The 21,892-nt window shown below is 42.1% G+C and overlaps 1 protein-coding gene across 1 annotated transcript in view; it reads right to left on the reverse strand.

Moving 5' to 3' along the window:
* The window catches only part of DENND4A (DENN domain containing 4A), a 2,763,357-nt gene that overhangs the window by 1,869,921 nt on the left and 871,544 nt on the right, over positions 1 to 21,892 (reverse strand). The window lies entirely within an intron of this gene.

The raw sequence follows: 21,892 nt of genomic DNA on the forward strand, positions 1-21,892 counted from the left end.
TTAGGTGTTATGAGTTTTCAGTCAAATGGGTTTTCATTGTTTTGAAATTTTGGTGTTATGGTCCAAGTCAAATGAGTTTCTATCAAATGAACTTTCGACCATATAAAGTAGACCTATATATATATATATATATATATATATATATATATATATATATATATATATATATATATATATATATATATACACACATATATATATATATATATATATATATACACATACATATATATATATATATATATATATACACATACATATATATATATATATATATATATATATATATATATATATACACACACACATATACATACATACACACACGCATATATGTATAAATACATATGATTTCCTAGTAGTAGGCTTTCTACCCTCTAATAACACTCAGCACATCTTCAGTGCATTGCTATCTGAAAGGCAACAAAACTACATCTTAGTTTTGAGCTACAGTGTCTCCAGACAGGGGTAAATGAGGACACTTTTCTGTTTTAGTAGCTTCACTTTTGTGGGAAGCACCTGATGTTTCTATTGGTCATTTCCATGAGAATGGAAAAAACAGTGATTGATGTCTGGGCCAAAAATGTGCAATCAAAAGCACCTGGTCTGCCCTCCATCAATTTCTGAATCATACTAGGAAGTAAAGGAATTGGAAGGAAAACATACATAAGCAGAACTATCCACTTGACTGAGAAAGCATCTGTTGTCTAAGCCCGTCTCCATGTTGTTCTTGAACAATACTTCTCTAGACAAATGATAGCTAAAAAGTTAACAGGTGTTACTAAGGGACACCCCAACTCCGTACTGGTTGAATGAAGACCCCTTTGTAGCATCCATTTGTAGGAGTCTGCTTTTGATCTGTTTAATTGGTCTGTTACTGTATGCTATTAGGATGGCATGTATACTGCCAGGAGTGACTAAGTGGTACAGGTCAAGCAAACAAGCAGCTAGTGCTGAAATGCAAATGGTATAGTACCTAGTTCTATCCTACTTGCTGACATGCCATGACAGACATGTTCCTCCATTACTACTTGTGAGGCACCTTCTATCCATATCTGATTGAAAGCTTTGACAGTCTCAAATGAATGACATCACTTTTCATTTTGATGTGTTCTTTTTCTGTGCAACATTCCACACCTATTGGAATGTGAGGTCTTGTGTGAATGCTTCCGAGGCGAAGTCTAAAACATCTACTGTAAAGGACTGGTTGGGAGGTCAGCAATGAAAGGGAACCCCCAGGTTCAGTTTGCTCTGCTTCCAACACTGTTATAGTTCTCTGTAAATGCAAGGAAGAATGTGAGCTTGCAAATGCTGTGGATAAAAGTGTGGACTCCACATGGACCTGAGATGTCACTAGGCCTCAAGAACCATCAGCATGGTTGAAGCTACATAACCCAGACACCTGAGACACTCAGGCTGTGGCCCACTTCTACCTTGCTAACAGTTGCTGTACTACTAGTAGCACTACTGTTGGCACTCTGTTTATTGGAATAAGTGGATTGCCCTTGCTTCTGTAGAAAGTAATCAGTGAAGCCAGGTTAGTAAATATCCACGCAGCAGGGGCCAAACCAAATAGCAATGTGGTAAATTCATAGTGCAAGCACCCTGGCATGAATCTGAAAAAGCATTTGTGGTCCTCATGATTTTGAATCTGAAAGTAAGCATCTTTTAGATCCAAACGGCCACTGGGTCTTGGGGAGAAAGTAGATGCAATACGGCCTTTAAGATCAGCATCTTGAATCTTTGAACATTTAAGAAGGTGTTTAGAGAACAGAAGTCTAGAACAGGTTTCTTCCTTTCTGGGGATGAGAAAGTTTAGAGTAGAAACCTCTGTTCTCCTGTGAAGGTAGAACCTGCTCAATTACACCCTGCTCTTGGAGATCCATGCTAAAGGAATATAACAGACAGTGTTGGTCTTTTTATACAGGGGGGGAAGGCTGACATACATGGCCATCTCTTTCATTCTATATTGCACCATTCCTTTTAAATACAAATCAGCCTTGCTCTACAGGCGCCCAAGTCTGGTTGTCCAAGAAAGCCCCCTCCCTATCATTGGTCTGGTCAGATATGCTACTGTTCTCAGGCATGGATGCCTGCAAAAGCCCCATCAGAATCCTGGGATGAGTACGTGTTTAAAGCAGGGGCTGCAAAAGCATCTCACTGGAAACAGCACCTTTGGAGCAAGCTGGGGTGTCAGATGTCCACGCATACTTCTTGCAATCCCATCTGCCTCCTCCTCCTCCTTACAGTTCCCTTTTAAATGGATGCTGGATGAGGAAGATGATCCAGCAGATGTTAAAGCAGAACAGGACAGGACCTCAAGCCTCTCCTGACCCAGGTAGTGCTGCAAACTGAGATCCTTACTATATAGTTTTAGGTATGAATCCTCGACAGACATAGCAATCCTGGATGTCAAAAATGAGTTACTGTGGTAATCTTTATGGGGAATTGATTAACCATAGCTGCACCTAGCCATTTTCATACATAAAAGTTGATTCCAAGATAATTAAAAAAAAAAAAAATCAAAAAAGATTTCCCCAGAAGGGTACTTATCTGGCTCCAGCAGCAATATAAAAAAGCCAGGAAGATAACTTTTCTTGACATTGTAAATTAGTCAAACAGTGAACTACGGCAAGAAACTCCAAGATGGCTGCTAATGCCAGCTTTGTACTAACAACATCATGACATCCCAGGTAGAGGGTATTTGCTGCTCTAAGGGGGAAACATTCTCAGCTTTGGAAGCCAGGCCAGACAAATGGGGACCCCTGCAGCTAAGTCTCAGCAGTTATAACTACTTCAATAATGATCTAATGAAGCACATGGATCTTACTTTGTATTAAATATATTGTTTTACTTGGCTCATCATTTGCAGCTTTAGTTTCACTACAATCTTATAACGTTAACTTTAAATATTTCCTTAGTTCTTTGAGCCATAAATTCCTCTGCCACTTCAGACAGGCAAGTAGAGAGATGCTCCTTCTTACATGATGTTCCTCAACTGTTTTTAGCAGTGTAGACACAAGATTATCTTACAATATTGAATCTTAAAGGAAACAATGTCGGGCGGCCATGGTGGTGCAGCGGTTAGCGTTGCCGCCTCACAGCAAGAGGTTCTCCGGTTCAATCCTCGGCTGGGGTGCCTTCTGTGCGGAGTCTGCATGTCCTCCCTGTGGTTGCGTGGGTTTCCTCCGGGTGCTCCGGTTTCCTCCCACATCCCAAAGACATGCTGTAGGTGGATCGGACACACTAAATTGGCCCTAGGTGTGAGTGTGTGCATGTGTGTGCCTTCTGTGGAAGGTTGGTCGCCGGGCTGGCAACTCAACACTGTAAAACTCCACTGCCAATCATGAGCGGATGGTGATCCACTGTGGCGACCCCTAACCGGGAAAAGCCGAAAGAAGAAGAAGAAAGGAAACAATGTCATATACGCAAAACCCTGCATTTTGTAAGCTACACACCAAAATCGTGCAAACTACTTTGTATACAGGAAAATCATACTTGCATTAAAATCAAGTTCTCAGTGTCTTACATATCCAGTTCTATAAATGTTAAGTACAGAGCGTTGGACAACCAATTATACATACATTTATTTCGGGTAAATCATCCCCAAATGTCCAGCCATACAAAAGCCATTCAAGTAATACAGTCAGTGTCTTACATCTTAGAGCATCCTTCATTGACAGAATCTTTTAGTCTCGAGTATAAACTTCATGCAGTACTTCCTTTCTGATTCACTGCAAAAACTGCTCTTTAATATCCTTCTTTTAAACGTTGGGAAAATACTCATTAATTATCCTCTCAGTTACCCTGAAATGGTTAGACTTCCTCTGCAACAGCTGTCACATGCAATGAGCGTTTACCTCCCTTTTGAATCAGTGGTGAGAACTTGGCCTCTGCATATTCTGGAGCATAAAATGCAACTGCTGTCCCAGGAAGGCTCACTCAAAAGCAGGTTGGATGCAATAGCTCAGAATTTTCTCTCTTGCTCAGCTTCAGTGCATTGCAAAAAGCTGCTCTTTTGCCTTGCATGACTGAATACTCATGATCAGATCACACACTTGCTTCTGCCACATCTACTTGTTTTCTAGGGGCACACAGTTTTGACAAAATCCTTTAATTATGTTGACAGGTGTGGAAGCAGAGCGAGTCGGGGTCCAGGAAACCTTGCCCAGAATAAGTGTGCAAGAAAAAACGTATCGGATCTCAGTTTCTCTTCTCAAGGCAGACTCATTCATTCCACCAGCATATCTTTCATGATCTGCAAACAATTTAGCCCCATCCCAACCTTTTCACGAATAGCTATGAATCACATGATTTAACATCTGCTTCTGTCTTCTATACCCAGAAGTTAAACTCTAAATGTTACAGCACTACTTATGAGTGATTATTCTGTGTTTCACCTTCTTTATGCCATCCTTCAAATCCATCAGCTGGGGTCATAAAAAGAACTCAAGGTTACTTCCACTTCTTCCATTCTTTTATCTGATCTTTTAATGAAATTAAATATGTTAGCATTAATCTTTGCAGTTCTAATATTACTGCCTCAAATTCTCTTTTCTTCCATATTGCCCATCATCTTTTTAGTTAAATTCACAGTGTTAGTTTCATGACAATCCTACTTGACCTCACAGTAGCTCCAAACTTTGTTTTTGTTTTCTAACATAAGTAAACTTACTGAACTGCAATACCACCACAGCCACAGAGATTAATCTATATTGACAGCTCCAGACTAACATTAAAATTACAGTTTTAATCCTAGACAAAGAGATTTCTACTCAAAACACTCTTCACACTCCTACCATCACAAAAGTGCATTTATGCCCTCAAGTCACTGTTTTGCAAGCACTGCAGCTTTCTGCATTTCAAAAGGCCATTCTGGCCTAAACTTGATCTTAACTTAAAAAATATCAATGTCTCATTATTATATCAAGACATTCTGAAGAAATTTCCAGGGCAAGACTCTCAGATGGTCAGCCTTATATTGTATACACTACTTCACCTAATAGGAGTTAAAGAACGCTAACAGCACAATGCAAATAAGTGCACACCTGTCAGCACAAGCAAAAAACGAAAGTTATGTTCTTACTATAATGTCAAACCTCCATGACCCATGCCTGTCCATTTCAAGGCAAAATTGGTCATCACAGGCAACAGCTTTCAAGCCATACATATGGCATTCTCAAGTTCAAACTCTTCTCCTTTCTCCCAAAATGCATTATGCTTCCTCCCATAATCTTGCTGTCTATTCTATAGTTAGAAACTTTCAATATTTACAAGGAATAAGTGTTTTAGACCAAGATAAAAAAAAAGTACTACTCCCTGAAAGGCTCAGATACAGTCAGCTATGACTCTATGAAGGGCTATGAAAAGGACAAGTAGGTGGTTTTGACGCAGACAGCTATGGATCATGAAAACGTGAATTCATGGTAAGTGTATCATTTTCATATCTTGCACAATGCAGTTTGCCCAATTCAAGGCAGGACAAAGTCCTCAGCTACTAGACTTGAATGGAATCATTATAAGAATACCCCAAAGAATGGTGGCTCCAAAGCACAAGTTAGACCTAGAGATTATGTTCAGCTTACAGTGTCTTACTGATGCATGCAATGAAGCCCATTTTGCAGTTGCCCAAATTTCTTCCACAGATGAGTTTCTGAAAAAGGATACAGGAAAAAAAATGTGCTCACCATAATGTTACATCTATGATGTCCATTTTCATTCTTTCTCAACTGATGGATCTTGGGTCTGACTCCACTTCTACGAGATCCTCTGATCCAAACTCTCGAGCTCCTACATTTACCCATAATGCCCCACCCACCTAACATACCTCAGATCAAGTTTGCTGCCCATAGAAGACAGAGGATAATAACTTAAGAGAACTTAAGAAGGTACAGAATTAGAAAAAAAGCTGGTATTCAAACAACGAACTGTAGTTTCCAAGTTGAAACCCTTAGGCCTACCCAGGAGCAAAGGGAAGGGGATTAGGAGGCCAAGAAGCTGAGGAAGAATGAAAATAGACAACACAGATGTAACGTTACGAGTACATAACTTTTTTTTAACCTGATGTTGCCTTTTCATTCATTCCTCAACTGATGGGCACAGCCTCCAGCTAGATGAATCTTAGGTGATCCTCATGGAAGGATATTTTGGAGTACTGCTGGGCCAAACACAGCTCTGCTCCTGGAGACCAGATTCAATTTGTAATGAGCACTGGACCAAGTAGCAGCTGCACAAATATCATCTACAGAAGCTCTTGACCAAAAGGCTTAGGATACAGCCATAGACCTCATGGAACGAGCTCTAGGAGGCTTAGGCAAGGACAATGCTCTTTCCCTATAGACAAAGGAGGTACAATCTGTTAACCATCTGGCCAGTATAAATTTGAAATCTGACTTCCCCAATCTGTTAGCTAAGAAAGATATAAACAACTAGTTGGTCTTCCGGAAATCCTTGGTTCAATGGAGATAAAACCACAGTTGTCTACGTACATCCAAAAGATGCAGCATGTACTCTCTCCCTTGTTTGAAAATTTTGGGAAGAAAAGACTTGGTTGATATTAGACTCTCAAGCTACCTTCAGCAAAAAAAAGGGGGTTTGTCCATAAGGAGACCCTGCCTTTGTGGAAAACCAAACAAGGAGATTTGGCAGATACAGTGTAAAGTTTGGATACTCATCTAGCCGATGTAATTATGACTAGTAAAATGGTTTTCCAAGACAAAACTTGAGGTCTGACCTGGCTGAGGGCTCAAAGGTCTGGGGTCAAAGCTTGAAACAAAATAGTTAAATCACAAGGAGTAGGATCCTTTAATGCAGGTCCAAGTAGGAAAGTTCCTCTGAGAAAGGCTTCACATAATTTGGAAGAAGCTAATAAAGAATTTTCACCTACAAGAAAATTTGAAATGACAGCTAAATGATCTTAATAGTAGAAAAGCTAGCTGAGTCATTGAAAATTGAAGCTAAAAATCAAGTACAGCTGCTACAGGGGCAGAAAAGTTGCCCAAATTCCTCTTAAGAGCTGAGAACACAAATCTCTTCCATTTAATTTTGTAAATCTTTCTAGTAGAAACTTTTTAAGATTAAATGTGACAGGCCGGAAAGGAAAGCATGTTCAGTACAGCAATCAATGGCACTGGAGAAATCGTGCAGTCAGTTTGAGGCCTGTTATGTCCAGATGAGACGTACCTGTCAGATGAGACAGGAGGTCTGGACTGAGGTCCAGTAACAAGGCGGATGTAGAAGATGAGGCCAGAGGAAGGGGAACAAAATTTGATGAGGCCAAAAAGATGCAATACGGATTACTCTTCAACCAGTATAAAATTTGGGGATGAGAGGTAATGGTGGGTAAACAGAGAAGACCGGAGTGCCAATTGTGGACTAGAACACCACTTGGTAACTCCCTTGTTGGAGGGATAAGGGCAAAGAACCTGCCGCACTTGTTGAGTGGAGAAGCAAAAATGCTACAAAATGACTGGCATCATCGACTGAAAATTCTCTCTGCCACTTCGACATTGAAAGACCACTCATGAGGCATCAGAACGGACCTGCTTAGTTTGTCCACAATCACATTGACTTTATCCAGTATGCATGTTGTGGGTAGAAAAAGGCTGGATGAAATCGCCCATTGCCACTATCTCACGGTTTCTCGACAAAGGGGGTAAGATTTGATTCCTCCCTGTTTCTTGATGTAAAAGACTACAGACATATTGTCTGAATAGCAATCGTCCTGTGCAGGAGAGTGCCTTGAAAGGCCAGCAATGCTAGGAGGACTGCTCTTATTTCCATAACACTGATATGCATCTTGGCCTCTTCTGGAGACCATGTATCTTGGACTGTCCTTCCCAAGCAGTGCCCCCCCCCCCCGAGATGGGAGGCATCAGTGGTCACCGTGGCCATGGGAAGAACAAATGGACAGCCTTCAGAAACTTCATCTGAGTGAAGTCACTAAAGAAGATATCTTTTGCAAGCTTGTGTGATCTTGACTGAGGCAGTTAAAGGCTGCAGAAAAATTGACCACTGTAATGAAAGGATCCATTGCAAAATTCACATGTGAAACCTGGCTAGAGAGACATGGGTGACAGCTGCTGCCATGGATCCTAAAGCTGGCAAGATTAGTTGTTTGGGAAAAGAATATTGCAGCATTACAATCCTGACCTGTGATCTGAGACTCTGGATTCAAGTTGGAAGGAGAGAGGTTATCTGACTGACTGTGTCTACACGAGCAACTATGAATTCCAGACTTTGTGTAGGTGCGATTCGGAATTTGCTGTAACTGACTGTGATGCCTAGATGGAGACACAACTGGATCAAGTAAGTCCCCTTGCCTGTAGGAGAAGATGCCTGGTTGGAACAGTTAGGAGTCAGTTGTCCAGGTAAGGATATGCTCTGAAACCAAGTAGTCTCAAGTGAGCTGCTACCACCACCATGCATTAGGTAAACACCTTAGAAGCTATGGTGAGAACAAAGGGCAATGGTCTGTACTGGTAATGACGGTCTCCCAGCCAGAAATGCAAATATCTTCTGGAACACTTGTTCATTTTGGTGGGATAGTACGCATCCTTATGATCTATCGAGCACATCCAATCGTCTTTTTGTAGTAGGAGCAGAAAGTACAGTTGTGTACACTTACCATAAATGTAGATGTTCGAGTGTATTCACTGTTGCAGTCATTACATTTGGGTAACCTGCTGGCAGGTTGCCCTCTGTCGGCCTAATTAACAAAGTCTTGGGTCCTGCATCGGTTGCTGTCCCTTCTTCCATGACGTCAGGGGAATAAAACATGTAGCCGAAGCCATTACATCAGTTTTTCTTGCCCCAGATGTCAGGTGCCCCCCAAATGGGGAGCAATATATATATATATATATATATATATATATATATATATATATATATATATATATATATATATATATATAATTAAAAACACAAAAATATACCTCCAAACAAAATTAAATATACCAAAAAGGCTTTTAAGCATAGTAAAAGAAGGTAGAGGTATAGTAACAGAAAAACAGGGGGCTGGAGGGAGGGTAACCAGGACTGCAACAGTGAATACACTGGAACATCTACATTTATGGCAAGTGTACACAACTGTACTATGTTCATAGTGTTTCACTGTTGCAGTCATTACATTTGGGTAGATTCCCAAAGCTATGGTTTGGAGGATGGATTTATAAAGCATTAGGACCAGCTATAATGCCTTGCAAAACTGCAGTGGCAAAGCCAGCTCTGGATTTAGAGAAAATTGGTAAGTGATAATGCTTGGTGAAAGTATGAACTGAACTCCAAGAAGCAGCTTCTAGAATATCCCTTGTAGGAACACCTCTGAGAAAGGCTGTTGAAGTAGATGCCGCCCTGGTGGAATGAGATCTGATCCCCTGGGGGATAGGTTTTCCATGGTGCTTATAACAGAAATGAATACAATGGCTTATCCATTTAGAAATGGTTTACTTTGAAATAGCCTTCCCCTCTGCCCCTGCTGCAAATGCTACCAGCAGTTGTTCAGATTTTCTTCGAGATTTAGTCCTGTCCAAGTACAATCTATGTTGTCTGTGTACATCCAATGAATGCATAATCCGCTCCCCCTTGTTCTGTGGATTGGGAAAGAAAGTTGGCAAATGAATGGACTGATTAAGAGCCACACTGGATACCATCTTGGCCATGAATGATGGATTGGTCCTGAGTGACACCCTGTCCACATGAAAGATAATGAAAGGCTCCACTGCCATAAGGATCTGTAATTCAGATATCCTTTTAGCTAAAGTGATTACTAAAAGGAAGGCTGTTTTCCAGGAAAGAAATTTTAAGTCTGCAGTAGCAGCTGGCTCGAAAGGAGGTAGAGTGAGTTTCTCCAATACAAAGTTAAGGTCCCAGGCAAGGGTTGGAGCTCTCCTGGGTGGTCTCAAGTTTTTGGCCCCTCTGAGATACTGCTTTAGAAGAGGATGAGAAAAGAGGGGGGGGGGTTGTTCTGTGTTGTAATGAGTTGAAATGGCTGAGGCATGGATTTTTACGGAAGAAAAAGACAGGCCCTTGTGAAGCATCTCAGTTAAGTATTGCAAAATCTGAGGTAAATTGGGCACTGCTGTGCTCATCCCTTGAGATTGATTCCAGGCACAGAATATTTTCCATTTGTCAGCATAAGTTTTTCTAATACTAGGTCTTCTCACCTCCAAAATGACATCCTTCACAGGTTTGCTGAGGAATGCTAAGTGGGAATTTAAGTGATTAGCCATGCTTCAAGATTCAATGTTTGGAGCTGAGGGTGCAGAATTTGGCTCTCCTGCTGAGACAGTAAGGAAGGTGTCTGAGGCAGGTGCCACGGTGAAATGTGTAACACACTGTGCGGCAGTGGGTACCAGTGTCGGCGAGGCCAATCTGGAGCAATCAAAATCATTTTTGGTTTGTCCCGTTTGACTTTTAGTAGAACTTTGGAGAGCAGAGAGGGAAAGGCATAGACTGATATTTTTTTCCAGCTGAAGGACAGAGCATCCACTTTCCAGGCTTTTTTGTGATGAGTTCTTGTGCAAAATTTGTCCAACTGGTAGTTCTGGGGTGAGGCAAAAAGATCTATCTGGGCTCCCCCATTTTCGTGTCAACATGCTGAAAATCCGTGGTTCCAGTTTCCATTTGCGTGGGTCCATGAGATTCCTGCTTTGTTAATCTGCCAGAACATTCAGCTTTCCTGGCAGGAATTGAGCTTGTAGTTGCACTTGGTAGCTCAAGGCCATGTTCCACAATGCCATGGCTAGTCTGCAGAGGGGAGTAGGAATGTGTACCCCCCTGCTTGTTTATGTACCACATAACCGTCGTGTTGTCCGTCTTCATCAGTAATTGTCCTGGATGAAGGTAGTCCTTCAAGGCTGTCAGTGCATTCTGTACAGCTAGCATTTCATTTTGACTGATATGAAGGTGAATTTGATTTGAGCTCCATTTGCCCTGAATGCACTTCCCTGCCAGATGAGCCCCCCATGGGTCTGTAGTTAGGGTTTGGGCGGCAGGGGTGGTGTGAATGGCAGTCCCTTCTTTTGGTGGCAGGCCTCTGCCCACCATAGGAACTCTAGGCGCAGGCAAGGTATGACAGGAATCATTGTTTCCAGGCTGTGACAATGTTGACTCCATAAACTTTTTAAGTACCACTGAAGTTTCCTCATATGCAGTCTTGCATATGGAATTAGAAGAATGCAGGAGGCCATGAACCCCAAGGCTTGCAGTATTTGCCTTGCAGATAGCAGGGTTTTTATTGCCACCTGTTTGAAGTAAGTCACCAAATGAATTTGCTTTTCTGGAGTAAGGAAAGCCATCTGGGCAGTTGTATTCAAGCTTGCACCCAGGAATGTAATTTTTTGAGAGGGTACCAGTTGAGATTTCTTTTCGTTTATGGTGTACCCTAGACAGGTTAGAACTCTTTTTACAAATGCCAGATGTTTTAGAAGAATGGCCTGGTTTTCTGCCTGAATTAAACAATCGTCCAGGTATTGATATATCTGAATATTTATTTGCCTGCAAAATGCAATTACTGGAGCCAGGCACTTTGTGAATACCCTGGGCGCAGTAGACAAGCCAAATGGCAGTGCAGAGAATTGAATGCATGCAGCCTGCTTTGAAGCGTAGGTATCTTCTGCAAGATTCCCCGATTGGGACATGCAGGTAAGCCTCTTTTAAATCTATAGTTGCCAACCAGGTATCCTCACCTAGCATAGGAAGTAACTGGTGAAGAGTCAGCATCTTGAATTTTGGAATGTCCAGAAAGGTGTTTAGAGTAGACAGGTCCAGAATTGGATGCCATGATTTGTCTTTTCTGGGTACCAGGAAAAGTCTGGAATAGAAACCTTGTCCCTTTTCCTCTTCTGGTACTAGTTGAATAGCCCCCATGCTTAGGGGGGAAATTACTTGTTTCTGAGCCTCTGCCCACTGATTTGGGGGCAGGTCTGGCCACCCACTTGGAGTTGGCAGCGTGTGGAAATGAAATCTGTATCCCTGGGACACTATTTAAAACCCATTTGGCCTGGGTTATAAGTTGCCAGTTGCTTGAATGAAGAGCCAGTTTTCCCTCCAAAAGGGCAGCTAAGAGGCAAGTGCTTGGTAATTTTAAAGGGAAATCATTGAGACTGTTTTACCATAGGGTAGTGCCTTGTTGTTTCTGGATTTGGAAGTGGAAGCACCCCATTGCTTAGTTCTGAAAGTCCCTTGGGACTGAAACCTGGTGCTTTTGGAATGTCTGGGTTTGGCTGGAGTGGCTCTGGAAGGAGCTGGAAAGGACCAGTTCTTAGTAGGCCTGTGCCTACTAAATCTAGGAGGTTGTACTTGTAAGAAATCTTTCACAGTTTGCATAGACTTAGCTTTATCTTCCATCTTTTTTAGAACTTCTTCAGCCTTATTGCCAAACAGGCGGTCCTGCTGTAAGGGAGCATCCAAAAGTTTTGCTTTAACATGATCAGGCAGAAATTGCTCCTTAAGCCAAGCATGTCTTCTAATCACAGACCCAGTAACAGCAGCCCTGCAAGAGGCCTCTAAAGAATCAAAACCACATTGCAAAGTATGTTTGCCAACTTGTTCAGCTGAATGCAATAAATCCTGTAAATCTTTATTCTCCACACAGTCAGAAATCAACATCATTTTCTGTTCAAGCAGTCCCATGATATACTGTTGATATTTTAACATATGGAATTGACAGTTTAAAGTCCTGATTGCTAAGGTTGCAGAAATATAAATCTTTTTACCCCATCTATCCAGCGCCCTGGAGTCTCTATCAGAAGGGGTAGGATTTTTAGCAATAGAAGCCTTAATGCCCTTGGGCCCCTGAGAAATGGTTTCAGGGTCTGCAACAGGATTCTTGAAAAGGAATTTGTGGGACTCAGGAACCCTGTAGTACCTGTCTGGTTTACTAGGGACTGGAGGAAAGGAATCAGGGGCCATAATGGATTCTGAAAACACATCATCAACAATGTCTAGTACAGGAGGTATAGCCAAAGGCCTATGCTGAGGAAGAAGGAAATCCCTAAGCCTCTTTTTGGATTCAGAGAAATCCTGACTTTCCCAGTGGAAATGCTCCCTTAAGGTATGTAAAGTTTCCCCAAAAGAGAAATCATCAGGCGGAGAGGCAGAGGGAATGGAATCCTCTGCATCAGAGTCCTCATAAGTAGGTATGGACAAATCCAGATCATTAGAAGAGTCAGAAGAAACAGAGTCCTGTTCAGAAGATTCATAGTCAAGTTTAATCCTAGGCCTCTTGGGGGGGGGGGTGACTACCCGATTAGAGTAATTAAATCTTCACCCATTTTGATCATTTGTTTTTTAGGCATAGGGGCCTGAACATGTGGCCTGGGCGTCGGTTTTTTAGACATAGATCAAGAATTTAGGCCTTAGTACTGAAGTTGGAGTCTGTTTAATATGCAAGTCTGTAGGTCTGAATACACCCTCAGAAGCCGGTGCCTGCTCAGCGGCTCCAGACCCATCCAAGATACAGACATCCGCGGGTTCCATATGTGAAGCATCTCTCGGCATACCAGACTCCGAATGGGTCTCAGTAGAGGCCTGCGAATCAAAAGTAGCGGGTATCAGGGGCTGCGAAAGAGCCTCACTGAGTACCGGCGAACCGGCGACTGGCTTAGAAGAAGCATCGTCTGCAGTTTTGGACCTCAACGGACTGTGTCTGTCTTTTTCTTTGCATTTTTTTGGTATTCTGGTAGTCGGATGGCTAACCGACATCATTTCTGGATAATTAAACCGAGAGACAAAATATTTAGAAGCAAAAATGTACCGACAACGGATAGTGCGCTGATTAAATAAAGCACAAAACCAACAGCTAGGTACGTCGTGGTCAGGGCCTAGGCAAGGAATACAGTACAAATGAAAATCCTTACGAGATATTTGCTTCCCACAAGTAATGCAATTATTAACTTTTAGTGACAAGGGTAAGCAGCAAGAAAAAGTTTCCCCAACGGGGTACTTAGCTTTTAGTTGAAGACTTTGGTTCTGAAACTCGAAAACGAAAATTTCAGGAGTCGGCTGACCGGCACTTGCGAACTGCTTCTGGCACCGCACGGCAAGAAAGACTGATGTAATGGCGTCGGCTGCATGTTTTATACCCCTGATGACCTGACGTCATGGAAGAAGGGACAGCAACCGACGCAGGACCAAAGACTTTGTTAATCTGGCTGACTGAGGGCAACATGCCAGCAGATTACCCAAATGTAATGACTGCAACAGTGAAACACGGTGAACATCAGACTGACCTGTGACCATACAGAACCTTGAATATTGCTCAAACTGGTTTAGCTTGCTAAGATACAGGATGGATCAAAAGTCTCCTGTCTTCTTTGGCACTAAGAACAATCCTGAGTAGGTCCAGGATCCTCTCTAGTGTGGGGGGACCTTTAGGATGACTTTTTTCTAGCAGCTTTTCTATTTCAAAGGTTGCTGCTTTCCTCTGATTGGGTGGAGCATCAGGGTTTCTTCTTCATTCTTGCAGGGGTATTTTGGGAAAATGGTATGACATAACCTCTGGATACAATTCTCTGCACCCAGGAATCTTTTGATACAGCCAGGCTCTTTGGTGAAGAGACAAATGCTCCCGACTGCCTCCAGAGGGCAACAATCGAGCTGCCTTTCAGGAGTGCTGGTGGAGTTCGTTAGAGAAGAAATCCTGGAAACCTTGGTTCTGTGGGCTACCTCTGCTGTACATTCAGCATCTTGGGTTAGAGAACTATCTCCTCATGAGTTTTGGAAAGGAATCTGGTATTTACGGAGCCACATCCTTCTACTTACTAGTTGATTCTGGGGAAGGGTCTTTGAGGGGTAGAAAAATGTATCCCTACGGGAGACAAGAGCTTTCCTTCTTGCTCACACCTGGACAGCACATCTTTTATTTTAGGCCCAAATAAAGAAGATCCATCAAATGGAGCACTGATGAAATAAGTCTTGAAGGGCTCCGCAGAGTCACATAGGCACATCCAGGCATGTCTCCTAATGGTTATGCCTGAACCTGCTGCCTGTGATATACCTTCCGCCACATGGTAGATTAGCCTTGTGGATGTGTTAGATATAGACTGAAATGTGGCCAGTTACGATGAGACACTGTTCTGGTCCTCTGCAGATATGGACCCAGAAAGAGATTTGGAGAGTGTAGTCAAATCTCTTTGCATCTTGTAAAATGAGCCACATAATTCAATGACCACAGAGCATAGGTCACTGAAGCATAGAATTGCCTACTGAATCTATCCAAGGCCTTGGAGTCCCTGTTAGGGGGATGGACAGAAGAGTACTGCTCTGCAAGCTCTTTTTTTCATGGCTGCTACCACAATCATGGCATCAACTTGGACCCCCTTGCTCCAGTGTGTCCTGTCCTCAAGAGGGGCAAGAAATTTATCTGGATGCTTAGCGATGGGCTCCACAGTATCCGGATCCTTCAACACACAATGAGAAACAAGGTCTATACATTCATCAAAGTGGGGGGGGGGGCACCCATGACGTAGTCAGGCCAGACCCAAAAACCTTCAGGAGCACTAACTCCTCCTGGGAAGGGGAGATGGAAGATCAACCGCCTTTTTCTTTTTTGTTGTGAGTGCAACAATGTCTCAAATGAAGTGTCTTCAGGTGGAGATCTGGAGAACCTTCCCCTTCATCAAAATTAGTGTCCCCCCATGAGAGATTTACACATTCTCTTCCAAGGGACCTCATAAGTGGGATGGTCTGGTGAGATACCAGAGCAAAGACCCGAAGGTAGACTGATCTGATCCAAGGTGGGTAGGGACATTCTTTCTCTAGGTAAAGAGAAAGCCTTCTCCACAATCTCAAAGGCAGATTGTAATTTTTTCCAATGGTGAGCATCTGGGCTGCTGAAAGGATTTAGATCACTACAGGTGGGTATGCTGGGTCTGTGGACATCAATGGAACTGGAGAAACCTTCCAGTTGGTAAGACAGTTTAGACATACGGGTGAGGCTTTCATGATGGATGGGTCAATATACATGAGTGAGGCTCCAAAGAAAGAGGTTTCTTTATTAGACAAGTCCATAACAAGGGGAAACCACACTTATTGGGGAATGAATTTGACTACAAGGATGACATGGGCCTCACAAATATTGGCTTTCTGCAAGAGCTTCAATATCACTGGAAAGAGAGGAAACTCAAACAGCAATCATGGGGGGTAATGATGAATTAGAGTGGTTGGGGGGGCATTATTTCCCCATTGATGGACTAAAGAAAAGAAGTTGCTATACCTGGAGTTGGTTAGGGAGGCAATAGGCTACAGTAAGGTGATGTCTCTGGTCAGTCATCAACTGAGCCATTGCCAGACAAAAGAACCATTCAAGCACCATTTAGAGATATCTGCTGAGCCTGCCTGCTATAGAGCTGGTCTGACCCAGGATGTGCATTGCTATTAGAAACTGATACAAGCTCATTGCCCATTTGCACAACTCATGACCTCTACGCACAAAGTGTACAACTTCATTCGCTCCCAAACTGTATGTATTATACAACCACCATACTGCAGGAATGTATATCATGTTAACCTTGGGAGATGGTTCAGTAGAGCATGCAGACAAAGGAGAACCACCCTCATCTCCAGTATCCTTATGTGGAGAGGGATCTCCAACTGTGTCCACATCCCTTGGACCATCTGCCATAAACAATGTTTCTCTCATTTTCCTTACTGTATCCCATTGAAAACATGATGTGTGACAGATAATTCAATGATCTGACAGTGAATGTGCATGAAGCATACATGCTCAACATGAAACGGCTCACTCCGCTCCTCTGCCCTACCTCCATACCTACCCACCCCTCATATACTTATATTTATACTCTATACCATGCTTCTTCCTATCCCTCCAACCAATCACCTATCTCAAACAATTTAACAATCCTCTCTCCCTTTCCCCACCCCACAATCTCCTACCTTCTACTCTCACCTAATTAACCTTTTCCTTCCCTGTACCCTCACCTACTTAACCTTTCCTTCCCTGTACCCTCCTTCATTACCTCTATCATTAATACACTTATTACATACAAGAACTCCTCTTCTCTCACTATCCTTATTGGCATTAACTCCTGCCAGTCTTTTAAAGTTCTACTTTTTACACTTATATCATTGCTTATCCTTTCATCATGCTAAACGTATATTTTTTTGCTACTCTTCTTTTCTTCCTATTCCTAGCAACCTCATACCACACTGTACTATCCTATCAACCACCACCACCCACTCCCCCCAACTCCCACATTACTAGCAGCTTCCTTTACTCGAGACAAATCTCTCCATCTCTCTTCAAGACCAAGACCTTTCCAAGCACCTCACTCTCCTCTACCCTGAAGTCAAAAGGTCTGCTAACTTACAAATCTTCAGACACATCATTAACTTTCTTGGACACACTTCTCTTGGATGGAGACATCCATCCCAACCCAGGTCCACCTGCCTCTATCCCTTACACACCTCACATCTCAGATCTCAGTTTCCCACCTCGCCCCTTGTCCTTCTCCTCTAACATTAAAAAAAATCTACTATCTAAATATTCAAAGCCTCGTTAATAAAATGTCAGACCTGTATTCCAGGATTGCTAACATTACCCCTCACATCTTAACCCTGTCAGAAATCTGGTTAAAACCACATACTACAAACACCGAACTCCTACCCTCAGGTTACAACATCTTTCGCTCTGACAGAATCAATAAAAGCAGTGGAGGTGTTGCCATCCTCTACTCTGACCAACTTAATCTCTCCCCACTATCTATTTCTATACATAGCTTTGAGGCTGCCGAAATTCTATTTGTAAACCGTCGCCTTAATTCTCGCAAAAAATTTGCCATAGCCTCTTATCTATATCCTTCCAGGAAAGACTATTCCTATCCTTGAGAACATCCTCTCATGGCTCGCTGAACATGTTTCATATGAAACCACTATCCTTGGTGACGTTAACTTAAACTGGACTAATCTTACAACTATCTCCTAATCTAAGTATCAATCTTCATGGCTTCCACCAAATTATCTTCTCCCCTACTACGACTGTCAAACACTCCTCTACTGGACCCACCCTAGACTGGATCCTCACCTCAAACCCTTACCTTTATCATAACCCTGGGACACTTCCTAACTCCCTGAATGACCATTCTCCTAGCTACATCCACAGATTCTCTCAGCATCCACCTAAAGATCACCTCTATAGAGATTGTCGTAAACTCTCCAATTTCAATCCAGATACCTTTAACTCTAAGTTGTCCAACATTAACTGGTCCTTCCTTCATCACCTCCCTCTCAATGGCACTGTTAAATCATTCAATCGCATATTTATAGACATACTCAATTCACTAGCACCTACCAGGAAAAAATAATAATAAAATCTAACTTTGCCCCCTGGCTCACTAAACATATCTGCTCAATAATGCATAAAAGAGACAGCATCTGGAAAGCATGGGTCAAAAACAAATCCCTTCCCATACTCCAAAAATAAAAAGAGCTAAGAAACCTAGCAAAAATACTTGTTAACCAAGATAAAAAATTCCTTCTGCTCATCTCAGTCTAACCCACAAAAAAATCCTAAAAAAAAATCTGGACATCAATTAATCTTCTTTATCCTGGCAACCCTACTACTATCAACCCCTTTTCCACATAATTCTGCAACTCTCCTAAACAATTACTTCATAGAAACAATCTAAAAACTAACTCAAAATAGCAAGACTTCTTCCTCTGATCACCCCTCAACAAAACACCTTCTAATAACTTCTCATTCAAACAAGTACCCACCACCTACATAAAACCTCTCTTCATGAAACTCAAACCTTCCTCCCCCTCTGCTGATAAATTACCTTTCTATTTTCTTAACATTGCTGCACAAGCTACTGCCTACCCCATCTCAATACTGATAAAGAGATGCGTTAATGAAGCCTGTGTCCCTCACTTACGGAAATATTTCTTCACAATTCCACTGCAGAAGGGTGGAAACTCTACTGACCCTTCTAATTACAGGCTCATAGCCATCCTGCCCCCTATATCAAAAATTCTTAAGAACTACATGCACACACAGTTAATCAAACACCTGCTTGACAATAACCTGCTTACCTCTACCCAACTTGGCTACAGGCCCCACCATAGCACATCTACCACAATTCCTTCATTCACTCAAACAGTAGCTAAGGCCAGTGACAATAACATGCTAATCTCCTGCTTTTTCCTTGATCTCTCTAAGGCCTTTGATACTGTCACTCCATACTTTTATCTAAACTCTCAGACCTTAATCTTTCTAGCTCCTCCATAAAGTGATTTTCCAGATACTTCTCCAATAGGCAACAATCTGTTCGCTGGCAAACTGTCTTCTCCCCCTTCTTTCCAGTCAACACTGGGGTTCCTCAAGGATCAATTCTGGGCCCCTCTTGTTCAATATTTTTACTAACAAACTACATTCTGCTTGTAAGACCTCAACTCTACTGCAGTATGCTGATGATTTGACATCACCACTGCCCATAGTATTCCTAATTTGTTAGCACTCACTCACACCTTCTCATCTAGAAAATTAACTTGTACTAAAATCTAAAAAAAAAAAAAACTCCTTCTCTTCTTTCCTAGAACACTGGCTCAACAAAAATCCTCCTAGACTATCAACCTTACTACCATTAAAGCCGAACCTTATACCAAACTACTTGGCACCATTACAGATGGCGAACTAAAGTATGACCTACACATCCAAAAATGTATAAAAACACCAGAAACTTAGACTACTTTATAGAAATCAAAAATTTCTTTCTCCAGACTCTATTTGGCTCAGTCACTTCTCTTACCTTGTCTACTATACACTGCCCCCCTCCTTACGAATACTCACTGCCCCCCTCCTTACTAATACTCAATCTATACTTTTATCCAAACTTGACCAAATGTACAATAAAGTAGCCAGATTTGCCACCAACCTTCCTCACAATTCTCATCACTGCCTTGCCCTCAAGACACATCAATGGTCTGAATTCTCACATCAGCTGCTGTTTCCTCAACTACATATCACACACTCCATTCTCTATAATCCCTCCTCCTGCTTTCCCTCTCCAAATTAGTAGCTTAATACGTCCCCTCCAGCATCTTCGTACAAGTGACAAGCACCTTCTTGATGTTTACAAACCCGAAAAGAACACTGCAAAGTCCCTGTACAAGTACTCAGTAGCTCTGTCTGGCGCATACTCCTCCTTCAATATAGGAAATATTCCCCAAAAAACACCAATTTAAAAAAGAATTAAAATGCTAACTACTACAGATCTGGTCCTGCCCCTGCGAAGCCCCCACTTGACAACTATCTCACTTCTCATCAAATACACTACTAAAACTATCACCTCTTTTTCAAATTTTCTTACTGAAATGTGATTTCACTGTTATACCCCTTCCTTCAAATATATGAAAGTATTTTCTTTTTTCTCCGTCTCTAATGCTACTTCTCTTAAGCTTAACTACTGAATCTTTTTTTACATTGTACACTTTGAATGGCTATTACACAATTAATGTTCGTGTCTAGTGAATCAACATCTTAAATCTGTATGTTTATGATTGTATATTCTGGACCACTGCGTCCATTCTCTAGTGAACTATGACTGTATATTTATGACCACTGTGTATATGTCTATCATTTTTGCATGACTGTATTGTTGTTGGAGCTTTTTCCCGTGGGTATCCACTGAAAATGGGCCCCTGCTCAGCTGGACCAACCCAATTAACAAATGTCACACAAATAAATAAATAAAATGATTCATAGCCTGTGAACCCTACCTGGAGGATTCATCTAAGGGGTTTCTCTTTATGCAACCAGCCAGCACAATGGAATCCACAAAGTTTGACTGTCTTTGGAGGCAGGATGATCTTATCGGGGTTCCCTGGGACAGGCTCTGCCATATCGGGCACTCATCATGCCCTATACACAATGAAGTCAACCAAGCAATATGTGGAAAGGACCACCCAAGACACAGGTGGGGGCAGAATAAAAATTCTTGCAAGATTTTTTTCCTCCGAGTAGGTTGAGTCTACTGGTCAAGAGCCCCTCTGCCTCAGTTCTAGGATCTCTCCAAACTCTGGGTAATCAGGAGGGAACTGATGAGAGGTCTCCTCTTTGCTCAAGTTGGTCTTTGGGGAGGGGGACTCCAATGGAGATTCCAAGCACTTCCTCTTCCTACAAGTATTCAGAATGGACTAGAGCAAACCTTTAGGAGAGAACTGGATCTTGGCACCAAGAGAATCAATGCCAAGGTCACCTGTGCCAAAAGAGCTGTCACTACTAATGGGAGTATTCCCAATAATGCTGATGTTGAAAATTGAGAGTATCTAGTGAGTTCAGAGGGTCCAGGCACCATCACAGGGATTAGAAAAATATAATTTGGAGAAGGACCCCCTCTAGCCTTTCTCAGTACAGATAGGGAAAAGGGGACAGGCAGCTTTGACCAAGGATTTCATCATATCCCAACTTAAAAGTACACAGCGACTTTGCAAGGACCTAATTGACCATATGGACAAGGAGGATTAAGACCTTGCCACCATATAATGGGAAAGATCCTGCTCAAAAGAGAAACTACTCACTCTTCTCACAGCAGGTTCTGGTAGCATTACCTGAAGCTGTGAGACCACAGAAGAGGGTGGTTACTATCCTGCACTAGAGGGTAGAACTGCTGTGGCTTGTGGCGAGTCTTTCCTTTTTACTTTGAAGGAGTTATGAGAGCATGTCCTATCCTTTCTGTGCCTTTTTTTCTCCTGCTATTTCTTTTTCCTTTTATTACATACTAGAAGGAGTCATTCCACAGCATGTAAGAGGATCCTGTGCCGGCACTTCAAACACTTTTTAAAGCCTCAGGCCTTGTCCTCATTCATCTCTATCTATGCTAGCAACAACAGACACCACCAAAAGAGAAACAACACAGTAGTTAAAAGCCAAAAA

Source organism: Protopterus annectens, chromosome 7.part0 (assembly GCF_019279795.1).
Source record: "Protopterus annectens isolate FY-2018-M chromosome 7.part0, PAN1.0, whole genome shotgun sequence".
Classification (NCBI taxonomy): Eukaryota; Metazoa; Chordata; order Ceratodontiformes; family Protopteridae; genus Protopterus; species Protopterus annectens.